The sequence below is a fragment of the Hibiscus syriacus genome, unplaced genomic scaffold (genome assembly GCF_006381635.1).
Source record: "Hibiscus syriacus cultivar Baekdansim isolate YM2019G1 unplaced genomic scaffold, ASM638163v2 tig00112536_pilon, whole genome shotgun sequence".
In the NCBI taxonomy this organism is placed as follows: domain Eukaryota; kingdom Viridiplantae; phylum Streptophyta; class Magnoliopsida; order Malvales; family Malvaceae; genus Hibiscus; species Hibiscus syriacus.
In genome coordinates, this window is record NW_024063361.1 from 1,910 (window position 1) to 15,341 (window position 13,432).

The window sequence follows — 13,432 nt, forward strand, 5'->3', positions numbered from 1 at the left end:
TTACACTCTTCGTCTTTGTTCAGCTGGTGTCTTCTTTTTCTCCGTTAGCCTCGTCATTTGTGAGAGTGAGGATAAAGAAGTTTCGAGTTTCGTTTAATACCCCATCTTCGATGTTCATTTTCGAGAACTGACCCCAACAAGTGCTTTCTCGTCCTTTAAATTATAACTCTGCAAATTTTAATATTTTTCCGGCCTCCGGAGCGCCCTCCACGTGCCCCCACGCATCATCCCGTGTGGGAATGTTCCAGCGATTTTAATTGCAAAATCAGTCGAACTAATTTATTTATTGATCGAACTGGCTGGCTGATTAACCAACTTGATTGATCCGTTGATCGAACCGACCCGTTGATAGTTAACTTTGACCGTTAATCGTTGACTTTGATAGTCAATTGTTGATTTTTTGTTGTCCGTTGACTTTTTTTCAAAGATCTCTATCCCAATATTTTTTGACGTCTTGAGTTCATTTATACGGTTCATTTTGCAAAATTTTGATCCGAAATCTCCCCCATATTTTAGTACTTTACAATATAGTTATGATAAATAAATTCTGAAATTTATAATCTTACTCTATGATATTATATTCTGAAGGTGGTCATACATCCCCGCATTGCTATCCAGTAGGTTCGAATCACTTCTGTTCAGCTTAGCTCGACTTCACACATTCGATTCGAGATACACGTGAATGTTATTAATTGAGTTATTAGTTGATTCCGATTAATTCAGTATTACTTCAGATATTTACAATAAAATATTATCATTAGGTTTTTGTTTCGCATGACCTAGTATTACTAATCGTGCGAAGCATAAGGCTTAGACAATATCGATTAGCTGCTATAAGTGTGTCCTCTTAACTTGTACGATTTTTTGATATGTTATTATGTTTAATATTATTGCCTAAAGTATGTTCGTAATTTGATTACAATTACATGTGACATTTATGATTTTGATAACGTTGTATACTCATTATTTGCATTGATACATTCTTGTTTCCGTATGAGATTTATTCCTCGATCCGTTCTGTATTAGATTTATTCCCCGATCTGTTCTATATGAGATTTATCCCCGATCTATTCTGTATGAGATTTATCCCTGATTTGTTATGTATTGGATTTATTACTCATTCTGTTTCTGTATGAGATTATATATGTACTCTGTATCTGTTTGGGATCCTCTATGAAGGGTAATATCCCCTTTCTGTTTCTGATTTCTGATGAGCTCCTCCTTGGAGATTAACTCAGGTTCCTCTTCGAAGGGAAACATCCCCATTCTGATTTTCTGCTCTAGATCCACATTGAAGATCTCAGTTTTCCTTCAACATATAATATTTTCCGTTCTGTTCGTCTAAAATAAGAGGTAAGATGTGGGGAATTCTGTATAATTTTGTGATAATAAATATATAGTTTTACTGTTACTAGATTATTTTATTATTCTTATATCATGCCTGAAATATCTGAATTATTATTTGCATTTAGAGGACACACTGAGCTTTGTAGCTCACTCTGTTGTTGTTTATATTTTTCAGATTATCCAGATGTATAATTAGTTTGGCTATCGGAGTAGTCTCGATTTATACCGTGTGATTAAATTTTTGCTTTCAACCTCTTCAAATTGTGACATGTGTTTATTTTGACCTCACATTTAGTAAATGTTTTTTTAAATGGTTTATTAAACAAATTTTTATTCGTAAATTACTTTCAAGGTTAACGTGACTACTCTGATTCAGTTGTAACTCCCATGTTGGGTCTAGGAGTTACATTAAATGCCAATTTTATACTATAATAAATTTAAAATTTAATCTTTATACTTTAATTTTGTGACATTGAGTTTTTATATTATTTTTTATTTGAAAGGCTCAATCTCTCTATTATTGTTTAATTTTATAGTTAATTGTTGATTTAACAATAAAAAAAACAAATTAATTTTTTTATTTGTTTATCACTTCTATCAATTTGAACTTGTAATAATATAAAAATAGATTGTTTAAAGATTTTATATTTTAAATTTTAATATGTTTTAAATAGATTAAAGATGAAATTGACAACAACTCTAAACGCAAGGGATTAAAAAGTTATTTTGCCTTCTTGTAATTGGGGGTGAGCATTCAATCTAGTCGAATAAAAAATTTCGAGTTATTCAAGTTGACGAGTCTTATTTTATAACTCGGAGTTGACTTGAAATTTTCTAATGTCGAGTTTATAAAATTCGAGTTGACTTGAGTCGAGTCAAATTTTTGAATTCCCATTTAAATTTAATTATAAATATTTACAATATTATGACATTATTTGATTCCAATTTAAATGATATTTTATAACTTTATACAATACATATACATATATATATATATATATATATATAGTATTTTTTCATATATGATTCACATATATTATACAAAGTCGAGTGACTCGACTCAAACTTGAAAATCAATATAATAATTACTAAAAATTTCGAGTTATTCAAGTTGTATTTTACAACTCGCTTTGAACTTGAAATTTTTTCGAGTCGAGTTGAAAAAATTGATTTTTCGAGTCGAGTTTTACTCACCTCTAACTGCAAGACCAACATATAATATAAATTTTAAATTAAAAAATAGTATATGAATTAAAGTCATTAAATATATTAGCTAAAATTTGAATTTTTAAACATTATAAGCACCTCTACATATTTAAACTAAGACCCCATTTGGAGATAATCTCATTCCCGATAATCTTTTATTATCAACAGTGGATTTTTTTGGACTATATTATCGGGAATGTGATTATCTCTCTTCCCTTAGGTATTGTTGGATTACTGGCGTTTTAGACTAAAATGCCCTTAATTTTTTTTTCTCAAAAATATCATTCTTTTGTCGTTGAATAATAAAAATTCTACGAATGTTAAATTATAAATTTATCCTTAAACTATTTTAGATTTACAAAAAAGTCTATAATTAAAATTTTATATGAAGTTCAGTGGTTAAAATAAAATTTTACTATTTCATTAAACCTATTTATCTTTTCAATTTTGTAAAAAAAAATTATATAAATTTTATGAATTTTAAATTTTTTAAAGAAAATATATAAATTAATTATAGTAATATTATAGTAGAATTCAACTTGTTAATAAATAAATATATAATAAGGACAATTTGATCAAATATGTATTCCAATAATCTTTTATTCCTTTAACTAAACACTGTAATCTTACATTCCTACTAAACCAACCAAACACAAAATACAACATTCACAGTAATCATATTCTCTGGTAATCTTTTATTCTTACTGATAATCTTACATTTCGTGAACCAAACGCACCCTAAAGTAAATGAAATGCATCTCTCATGTAGGAAGAGTTGGTTACAAGTTACAAATACAAGGAAAGCAGGGGCTTGTCCCTTTCCAAAATGGGAAATTTATTATTTGGTCCTTTTAAAATGTGTAAAATTTTAAATTAATATAATAAAATTCATTTTGACTCGTTAAAATTTATTAATTCAATAATATCCTACTTTTTCATTCTGTCTCTGATCATAAGTAATATATATGCGAATATAATGAACTTTAAATAACATAATAAAACGATTAGTAAACCAATTTAATAGTACTAAATTAAAGATTTTCTGATCCTCATGGACTCTAGTTGAATTGTTGTGTAAGGGCTTTATTTCTTTCCTCTTTACATTGCCATAAGCATTCTTTTTCTTCCATTTAGGTTAGGGAGGTTTGTTAATGAGCCTTATGACTTTGTCCTTATCCATGTTCTGTGAAATGATTTAATAACATTGCTACATTTCAATATATATATATATATATATGTACAACCTATGCAAAAGTTTTGAAATTAAAATGGACCGCCACAAATGAAATAAATTATTACTGTTATTATTGAACAATCTGAGATGATTATAAGTTAGTATTTGTTTAAAATCTTGCTTAGTTATTGACAACACACACCTTACAGATGTAGTTACTCGAGTTTGAATCATCTAAGGAGAATATTTATATATAGTTTTAATATTTGTCTTTATTTTAAATAAACTTAGGGCTTATTTTTGTTGTTGCAATCATAACTTGAGTTGGCCCCAATGTTACTTTTTTAGGCAAATTCAACGACCTTTGTAAGTGAGGGTAATTCGTTATAGTTGAGGAATAAGATTGGGTTGTAGGAGATTTTTCCACAATGATAGGCTAAGACAGATTACAAATGCATTGGGAACCAATTCTGAAATGTTAAATGAATTCCTATAATGCATGCATGCAACCCAAGGCAATAGAAGTAACACTTCATGCTGTTTGAAATTTACGTTTGATTTACTCATTTCTGAAATAAATAAAATCGTATGAATATATACACATCAAAATTGAACATATCATAACTTTGTACAATCCACGTCAATTAAATATGAATTAACAAAATAAAGATAACCCTAAAGTTGAAGCTATATATGTATATAATGGCAAGCCGACCTTAAAAACCCTGAACAGACCCTGTACTCCCCCTATTAGATAAAACCCTAACCATCTTCTTTTTAAAACAATTAGGTTCGGACCATTTTGAAGAAAACTACCTCGGCTTCAAGCCTCTGCAGGGGGCTTTGCCGTGTCAGGTGACTCGGTATCATGGCTCCAAAGCGATTTCAACTCTCCTCGTATCAAGCCTAATATAACTATAACTCCTGAGAGTTTTTTTTTTTGGAAAAAAAATCAGGGAAGAAACAAAGAGTTTTTATACATAATGACCAAAAAAGCCTCCATGTTCGTCAGTTATTTTAGTTGCACCCTTAAAATATTTAACAATTTTGAACCATAAGATTTTGTTTTTATTCTTTTTCAAATAATCCTTTTGAATGGTCAATTGACATCAACTAAAGTTCAACATTTTACTGACATGACATGACAACTTTAAGGCTTATTTGAAAAAAATGAAATTTTATGGTTTAAAATGTCAAAAGAAAAAAACTTTAAGGGCTCATTTGAAAAAAATTGAAATTTTATGAATTTTCCTTTTGTTAAAAAAGAAGAAGATAAAACGAGAACGGATATAGCATCCTTTCATAGAAGCAAGATAAAAGTAGTAGTGTCAGAGTGAAGGTGGAATGGTGAAGTTGAGTTACCTAGCGTACAAGGAACAAGATAGAGTAGTGCAGGCTGACCGTTCCCATTCATCAGATATAACCCTAGGTACGTAAAGAATAGGCCTGCAATGTATGAGAAATGAAACCAATACGTAGTGTCATTTTGTTGATATCCAACTCTTCTCTTTACTAGCTTTTCAACCATATACTCTACAAGTACATGACTGAGTAATGTTAGTCCGGGGACTTGCATTAGCACCGGATCATAAAAGTTCGCCATGATTTGACATCAAGAACATAAATCCTAGGCAAAAAGCATTTGCAGATAGAAAAGCATTACTGAAAGCATTCACAGATAAAATTAGCCCAACTTAAAGCAAAATGAAACTACTATAGACGAGCTATGTCACAGAAAAGGATGTGCACACCATAGTCACATGGATCGCGATACGCTCCGATACGATGTTACATATAAATTGGTACGATGTATCAGTTTCTTAGGTTGCTATTTTTCTACATCAAATTTTATAAATAACTTCAAAACTTCAAATATCTTAGAATAACTTCAATACTATAGATTTCATTCAATAACTTCAATACTTCAAAGTTGAAAATAAATTTAACACTTCAAAAGTTACTTTTATACTAAAATAAAATTTTAGAGGGATTAAAAAGTAGGAAAAGAAATAATAATTGAATAAACTTAAAACAAGTGCACATGAATTCTAGTGTACGAAGAAATTTAACAAAGCACGTGAAAGTATAGTTTTAACATAATAAAAAACAAAAGCTATACAACAAACAAAGCAGGAAAAGAAATAAAAAACAAAAGCTCAACCGGCACAAACTCTCTCTGCAGGAGACGATGAACGCCTAGATCCAAGGTTAGTTTCGCCTAATTCATTATCTTCTTCAGCCTTAAACCGACCCCGTCGTTCCCCCATTTCCTCTCCCTCAAGCTCCTCTTTAACACTCGACGAAACCCAAAGCCTCCAGGGCATCCGCCGTCCTACGCTCCGACGAGGAGCTAGGACTCCATCTAAACCCAAAGCTCGTACCGAATCGCGATTTTGAAACGACTGGAACGTGATTTTGAAACGACTGGAACACGATTTTGAAACGACTGGAACGCGTTCGTACCGCGTTTCGGATCGCATCGTACGGTACGTAGATCGTGGGCTGTTGAGCGATTTCTGTAACTATGGTGCACACACACCAAACTTAAGAGTAAAGAAAGAAAAAGAACAGCTTAACAAACCAGGACAAGTGCACACTCACCAAATCCATAGCCAACTATCAGCCACAGACAATACCCATTGGCTAGACTCTTTTTGTATTCTTTATCATATCTGAGATAACCAAAGAGAACAAAATAATCATAAATCCATATAAAACTATAATATTAAGAACCCTTCAAAACCAAGGGCATTTAGAAAGGAAACAAATCATCTGCAATGTGACACCAAAACAGGTCCCAAATACTGGATCAGTCCAATCTAATCTAATCTAATTAACAGTGTTACTAAATTTTTATCCGATGTATGGAAAATGCAGAGTTTCCTGCCTACATTACATATTCTTTAATATTTCCTTTCCCAAGAGTTAACTTATAAATATTCCATTTCCTAAAGCTTAGGGATCATATTACTTTATTTTAGGTAGCTTTTATTCATCTCCTACTTTCCCCCTTTAGAATTTGCGCATTTAGCTTATTACAGTACTTGTAAAATTATAATGAACATCTGGTTACAATTCTTTCTTTTCAACCTGGTATTAACTTAAATATTTCCTGGGAATTTTTCGCTTCCTCTTCCCAAACTACTTAAAGCAAAACATGGTAAGTCAAGAGGGGTAGAAAGGCACAAATCCAGATAATCTATTTTGTTTTCCTAAAGTTTAGGGATCAAATTAATTTATTTTATGCTGTTTCTATTTATCTCATGTTCTTCCTCTCTTGAATACTTGTATATTTAGCAGATTAGAGTCCTTTATGAACTTACAGTGAATATACTCTTCTCAACAATATCAAATTAAAAGATCTACGAAATAAATTTTTTACGTGGGGCAAAGCATAATTTTACCATAAATTTAAGTGTTAACTAATCAGGTTCAATTCCATGTTTCAAATAGGATATTCTACCTGCCAACCTAAAGGCCTGAAGATAAAAACTTATGTTGCAATACGTCCGAAACTTGCTGAACCTGGCATATATAAGTCCTCTCCTAGTTCCTGGAATTTTGGTCAGAAAAATTCATACAATTTCTGCCTTTTCATCATTCTTGTACTAAACCATTTTTCACAACACAGTTTTGGAGGTCGAAAATTTTTAAGGTTCAAATGGACACAACATTTCATCTATTCTAATGCACCCTAACAAGACCTGAGTCTTAAGAGAAAATAACAACCAAGAAACAGGAATATACACTACAATCATGTTTCTTCTTTAGGGAAGGCATACCGCTAATCAAAAAATGAAAGGAAAAAAGGGGCCTTTTAATACCTGTAAGCAAACGTAATAAGCAAACCAGGAAAGAGAATGTCCCCAAATCCAATCATATTATAGCCACCCCAAGGATCAACAATTCTAGGAACTCTCAAGAGCAAGGGTATTGCTTCTCCACCAGAATTCTTTCCTTTAGCGACCTATTAACACGAGCAAAATGTTAGAGATCAGCTCATCTCATCCTACTGTCAACTTATATTACAGGTCCTTATTTTTGGTTGGCTGAATGTCTAGTGCACTTGAAAAAAGAAAGATGGCTATGATTTTACAAAAGGAGGATCATTCTCTATTAACACAAGCAAAATGTCATAAACACCAAGCCATCCTCGGACAACATGGTTTTCCCAAATTACGAAACTGGTACTTCGATGGTATTGAATTGCGTAATAATAAGAAAATGCACTGCTTCTCTATTGAAAAAAATTTTAATACTCTCAATGGAGTCGGAACTCAAAACCAAATGACTAAGCAATGCTTACAATAATCAACACCAAGCCAATTCAATTCAACGACTAAATGGATGAGCACTTAATGTAATCATCACACTCTGGTGGAATATAAGTGGTGATACGAAGACCCAAAACATGTCATAACAAATGCACAACACAGAAGCGCTGTAGCAACCTGAACAGTGAAGAACAATCAAGGCAAGGATTGAAACACAATTAATGAATAATGAAGAAAAAAACCACAGTACCTTGATATTAGGTAGTCGAGCCAACTGTAAGACATTTATCATCATACAAATACCCTTTACAAAAAATTAAAGGTAGTCAGTAGACGAAAAGCAAAAGATATCAAACAAAAGTCTGAACCGATTTCTATGCAAAAACACAAGAAATCAACTTAACACTAACCTCAAGTTACTTTAAACAACAAAGAAACAAATAGGAGAAACAACCATAATTGTAATAAAAAGGAATTTCAACAGATATCACCAGGAATTCAAATAAGAGATCAACTAAATCGCAACCATAAGATCCTAAATACCACTTCTTTTAAGACCCAATTGTTCTAAACATCTTGCTTTAAAACAATTCCTTCACTTAAGACACTAATTGTTGAAGTTCTAGTAAAGTTCGCACAACTTTCATCTTCTTTAGCTCTTACATCATTAACGTTAACATTTCATTCTTAAAATCCTACTTGTTTCCCTACAAGAGGCAATAGCATCAATTTGTTGCCAATTTGATATAAACATTTTTCTTGGCCAACAAATGGCTTCCATAAACTCAAACACATTAACAAGCCAAAATATTACCATTGAATAAAGTGCAACAATATTTGCCAAAAAATCAATTCCTAAAAGATTCCCGTAATCATTCAGGGGTAGAAATGGTGATATGAAAGACTTACGAGAATATTTTGGCCCACCCATGAATAAGATGCTCGTCGATAAACAGCCCAGAGAACAGCAAATGTCACAGAGTAGAAAACTCCAAGTGAAACAATAGTAACCTCCCCAACGACGGGCAATCTCACTGTCTTCTGTGGACAATTTCTGCATTTACTGCTTGTACACATATTAGGAACAACAATAAAAGAAGCTAAATCTTGTAAAACAACTATTTGACAGGTTTGGTAGCGATAATCAAGTTATAAGCATACCTTTCTATAGGAGTCATAATGACTGTGTGTATCCCCTGGATACAAAAAATACACAAGGGTTAATAAGATAATATATCACTATGAAATGTATATATATAGCTAATTTTTTAATACCAAAAGGAAAAAATAGCTATTTCAATACCGTTCATATGCATGGTTCCCACAGAAGCATGCAGAAGTACAACATTAAACCTATCACTCAAGCATTTCTTAAAAACACTTGTATGTATTTATTAGCTATGGATATATATTTGGAGGTGCTAATATTTTCTGCATTGTATTTCCATTTTGCAAACAGCGAGTAAAAAAATGTAAGAAAACAGGGACAAACCAATAACTTAGAGGTGTAGTTTACTTTTAACATGCCATGTCTGACCATCGGTAGAGTCACAAGCATACAAGCATAAAGTGATAAAAAGAAAACATAAGGGAAAACAAAGAAATTAGAAGCAAAACTATGGTACCTGAACACCACCGATGCAGAAGAGTACAATCAGCACCCAGAGAAACCATGCCACATGAAAAAGAAGAGTAGCAACAGAAAAACAGATGCTAATATCACAAAAATTATTGCACCCTTTACAGTAATATCAAGGGTTTCCTTATCACCACCACTCCCTGTTCCAGTATTGGATGGTTCCTAAGGCAACAGAAGGAAAAAGATATCACTTAAATTCCTCCAATAATCAGACGTGATGCTAAAATCATAGAAACAAAAAGAAACTGAAGATTCAGATATACTAATATAAGGAAGGGAAACTAACATAAAACGGATATGGTTTCTTCACACACAAGAAATACAAGTAACAATAAACCAGTTTTCTTTGAAAGTGCTGAGGTTAGATGAATGAGAACTGAAATTCTACAAGCATCTAAGGTCTTTTGATGTAATTTATGAGTAACATGTCCAAAAGTTTCAGGGGTAATTGCTTACAGGGAGACAAGTTAACCTCTATCATACCCACATAATATAACATAAAATAAGATATTCATATATAAATTACATTTAGAAGTAATTAGTTATTGAGTTAGATGTATCAAAAAGAATTTCAATAGTTAAAACTTACAGAACTGCTGAGGCCATTTCATATATAAATTACATCTTGAACCGTGCTTCATCTGTTCAAATTCAGAACTTTTAAAGAAAGCTTTGCATAAAATAAGCATTGATGGTGTAGCATCAATTGCATATATATTCTCCTAATTCCTGGCAAAGGACCATAGCTCAAATAGATCTCATTACAGTGTCATGTGTGAACAGAAAACATTTAATATTGCAACAATGGAACAAACACCATTCAACCCATCAAATTGTCATTGTAGATATATGAGGAAGTAGAAATTGTAAGGATGCTAATCATGAACATCAACTCATTGGATAATATAAAAATATCTAGAAAAAGAAAAATCTAAGTGTATGACGTCTAGGAGGCCACAAACCAATCAGAGAGAACAGTAACTGAGGACCTCTACGAACATACTTTGGATAAAAAACTGTTATACAAATAATCACCTAAACTTTAAAAACAGCACAAGTTGATTATGAGCACCAATAGAGAACATGTTAGTCAAGCACATTATAACCAATTATTCCCTATCAACAAATATCTCTAGGACACATAAATATACAAAATGCAACTATGAACTTCATATAATGATAGCACTAGATTGTGGCAAACCTTCAGTGATGATTCGTCACAGTGTTGATCAGGTTGCTCTGAAGTTCCAAACTCTTGCCAAAGTGAAGCAGTAATAAGAGTGCCAACAGACATTGCCCACAAAAATACCACTGAGGCATCCACGATGGGACGAGTTGGTGCATATATTAAGAGTTCAACTGCATCAAAAACTAGCATGATTTGTTTATATGAATCTTCATATTAAAATAAACCTAAAAGATTCAAGGATTTTTCATTTAAATATACCCAAAGCTAAAACCAACACGCAAAGACGAACAACAGGTTATAAAAGATCTAATAAACCATAGTGCTCTTTTATTTTCATGTAAAATATATAGACAAAATTTTATCCTTGTAAATGCAAGTGTGGACTATTGCCCCAGGGAAATAGCGAAAGTGTGAACCACAAATAAAGAACCAACACAAAAGAAAAACCTCAAGAAGAGAACTTAAGTGTGAAACTTGACTAAAGAGCTAGAACCTATAATAGCAACCAAGGTTAAACCCAATGAGGAATTAGGCTGTAGGGCTTCAGAAGGAAAATAAATAAATAAAGAGAGAGGGACTATAAATATATGGACATTAAAATCATGAACCTTGTTCAGGAAAAAAACGATACAAACTGAAGCACGAAGAAGGGCAACCTGCAATAGCTATTCAAGATATATGACTCTCTCTACCTGTAATTTACTTCTTTTCTTAACTTTCTCTGGCTTAATTATTAGCAAGCAGAAAATTCCAGCACCTCAAAGCCTCTGCTAAAAAATAACCACATTCAAATCAGACCTGAATTATCTTTCTTACTAAGACATTCTACTCTTAAATCCCCAGTTATATTACTGCCTGCTTGAAAATTCGAAAAAAAAAAGAATACTATTCTAGGGAAAGTTCATGTAAAGCTTAAGTTTGCTTTCAAGGAAAAAGCAGAAAGCCATAAATTCTTATATTACAAGTTCATAATTGCAAAATGAAAAAACTTATATTAATGGAATGAATTCCGTCATTTATATCTAAACCATTAAAATTCTTTATTTACCTGATTAAAGGGTGATAAAATGTTTCTTGAAAATGTTTTGTCAAACAAAAGGACAGACATATATTTACACTAAAGTCACTCAATTAAGCCTTAACAGCTTAATCAAATAGTTGCATTCCATCCTAGAACATTACAAACCACTCTTTGAACAGGATATCTTGTTTACAATAATTTAGAAATGATCCCATATGCATCTGAAGAACAAAAATAAACGGGGGAAAAAATATCATGTGAGGTCAAGAGCTTACCACGCTTGTTCGCCATAGTTTTTTAAGGTCGTCTCCCACAGATTTTGGAACCATCACAACAGGTATCGAAATATTTAAAGGAGTACCATCATCAGAACAATCCATATTTTCAACCACTAGACAAATATTGAAAAGAAAGCTTATGTAAGAGACTAATAAACCATTACATTCCTTTAATGAAACGATCCAATTGAAGTTCAAAATAAGTTTAAAATACAAAATTTATAACCTTCTTTGTCATTTATCACCAGCAAGGCTGCAGCACCTCCTGACTGCAACTTTTGCCTTAGTTACAAAGTCACAATCACCACGTTTAGACAAGGCCACAGCGCCAGATAGCTGTAATCAAAATATTCTGTCCGTGATGTTTTAAAAATTTTCATTCGGCTTACATCAGAGGGTAGTGCTTATGAAACTATTAAGAATTATTCAAAAAGTTTAGTAAATTGTCATCTCTTCCACATGTTTAACTCAATCAAACAAGGATGCACTTAACTCATAATAATAAATAAACAATGCCAAACAGTTATTGGAGAAGAAAGTTGAAAAAAATTGAGAGAAGACAGTAAATTGAGACAAAACCTTTGAAGAAGAAGTAGTAGAACAGCCAGTTAGGGGATTTGAGAAAACAGGAGTCGATTTGGGACTTTTGTCTTTTTCCTCGGCCAATTTCGCTCCAAAGCTTGCCGTTAACCCAGTCATATATTCACCTTCATCACCATCAATCCATATCCTCACCATGGCCTGCAAGATTTGAACTGAATTATTAAGGAAATAGGGCAAACACACACTATTAACATATCATCTGAATTGTTTTACCGAGAATAACTTTTGTAATAATTTGCCTAATTCACAACCAACAACGCAAGTTGGTAGCAACAAATATCCCCATTGTCCACGACAAATCCTACGGAAATCAATAACATAATCTATCTATCCACGCCAACATTAATTTCCAAATTGGGTTTTGGAGAGACTCCTTACGGGGTGACCTCCTAACCCTGTTTGCTCAGGATTTAAACTCTGACCTTAGTGCTTCGTGCTACTAAATCAAGTGCAATTTAATAGAGGGTTGACTACACAAATGATCCAAATTATAATGTTGCTTTATTGAGCTAACAGACTATTAAAAGTTATAAATGGTCTCTTAATTATAAGATATTAATTTGTTAAATTTTTCGACTATTAAAAGTTACAAAATGGTCACCTGATTATTCATATGTTCTAAATTCTTCATTTTTTGTTAAAAGATTGACGGTCGATTGAGTTGGACGTTAACATGCTGACTGAGATATAATAATCTTTTA

The 13,432-nt window shown here is 32.2% G+C and overlaps 1 pseudogene; it reads right to left on the reverse strand.

The window, feature by feature from the left end:
• Window positions 1–4,485: 4,485 nt before the first annotated feature.
• Window positions 4,486–12,866, reverse strand: LOC120181826 (annotated as a pseudogene).
• Window positions 12,867–13,432: the final 566 nt, after the last annotated feature.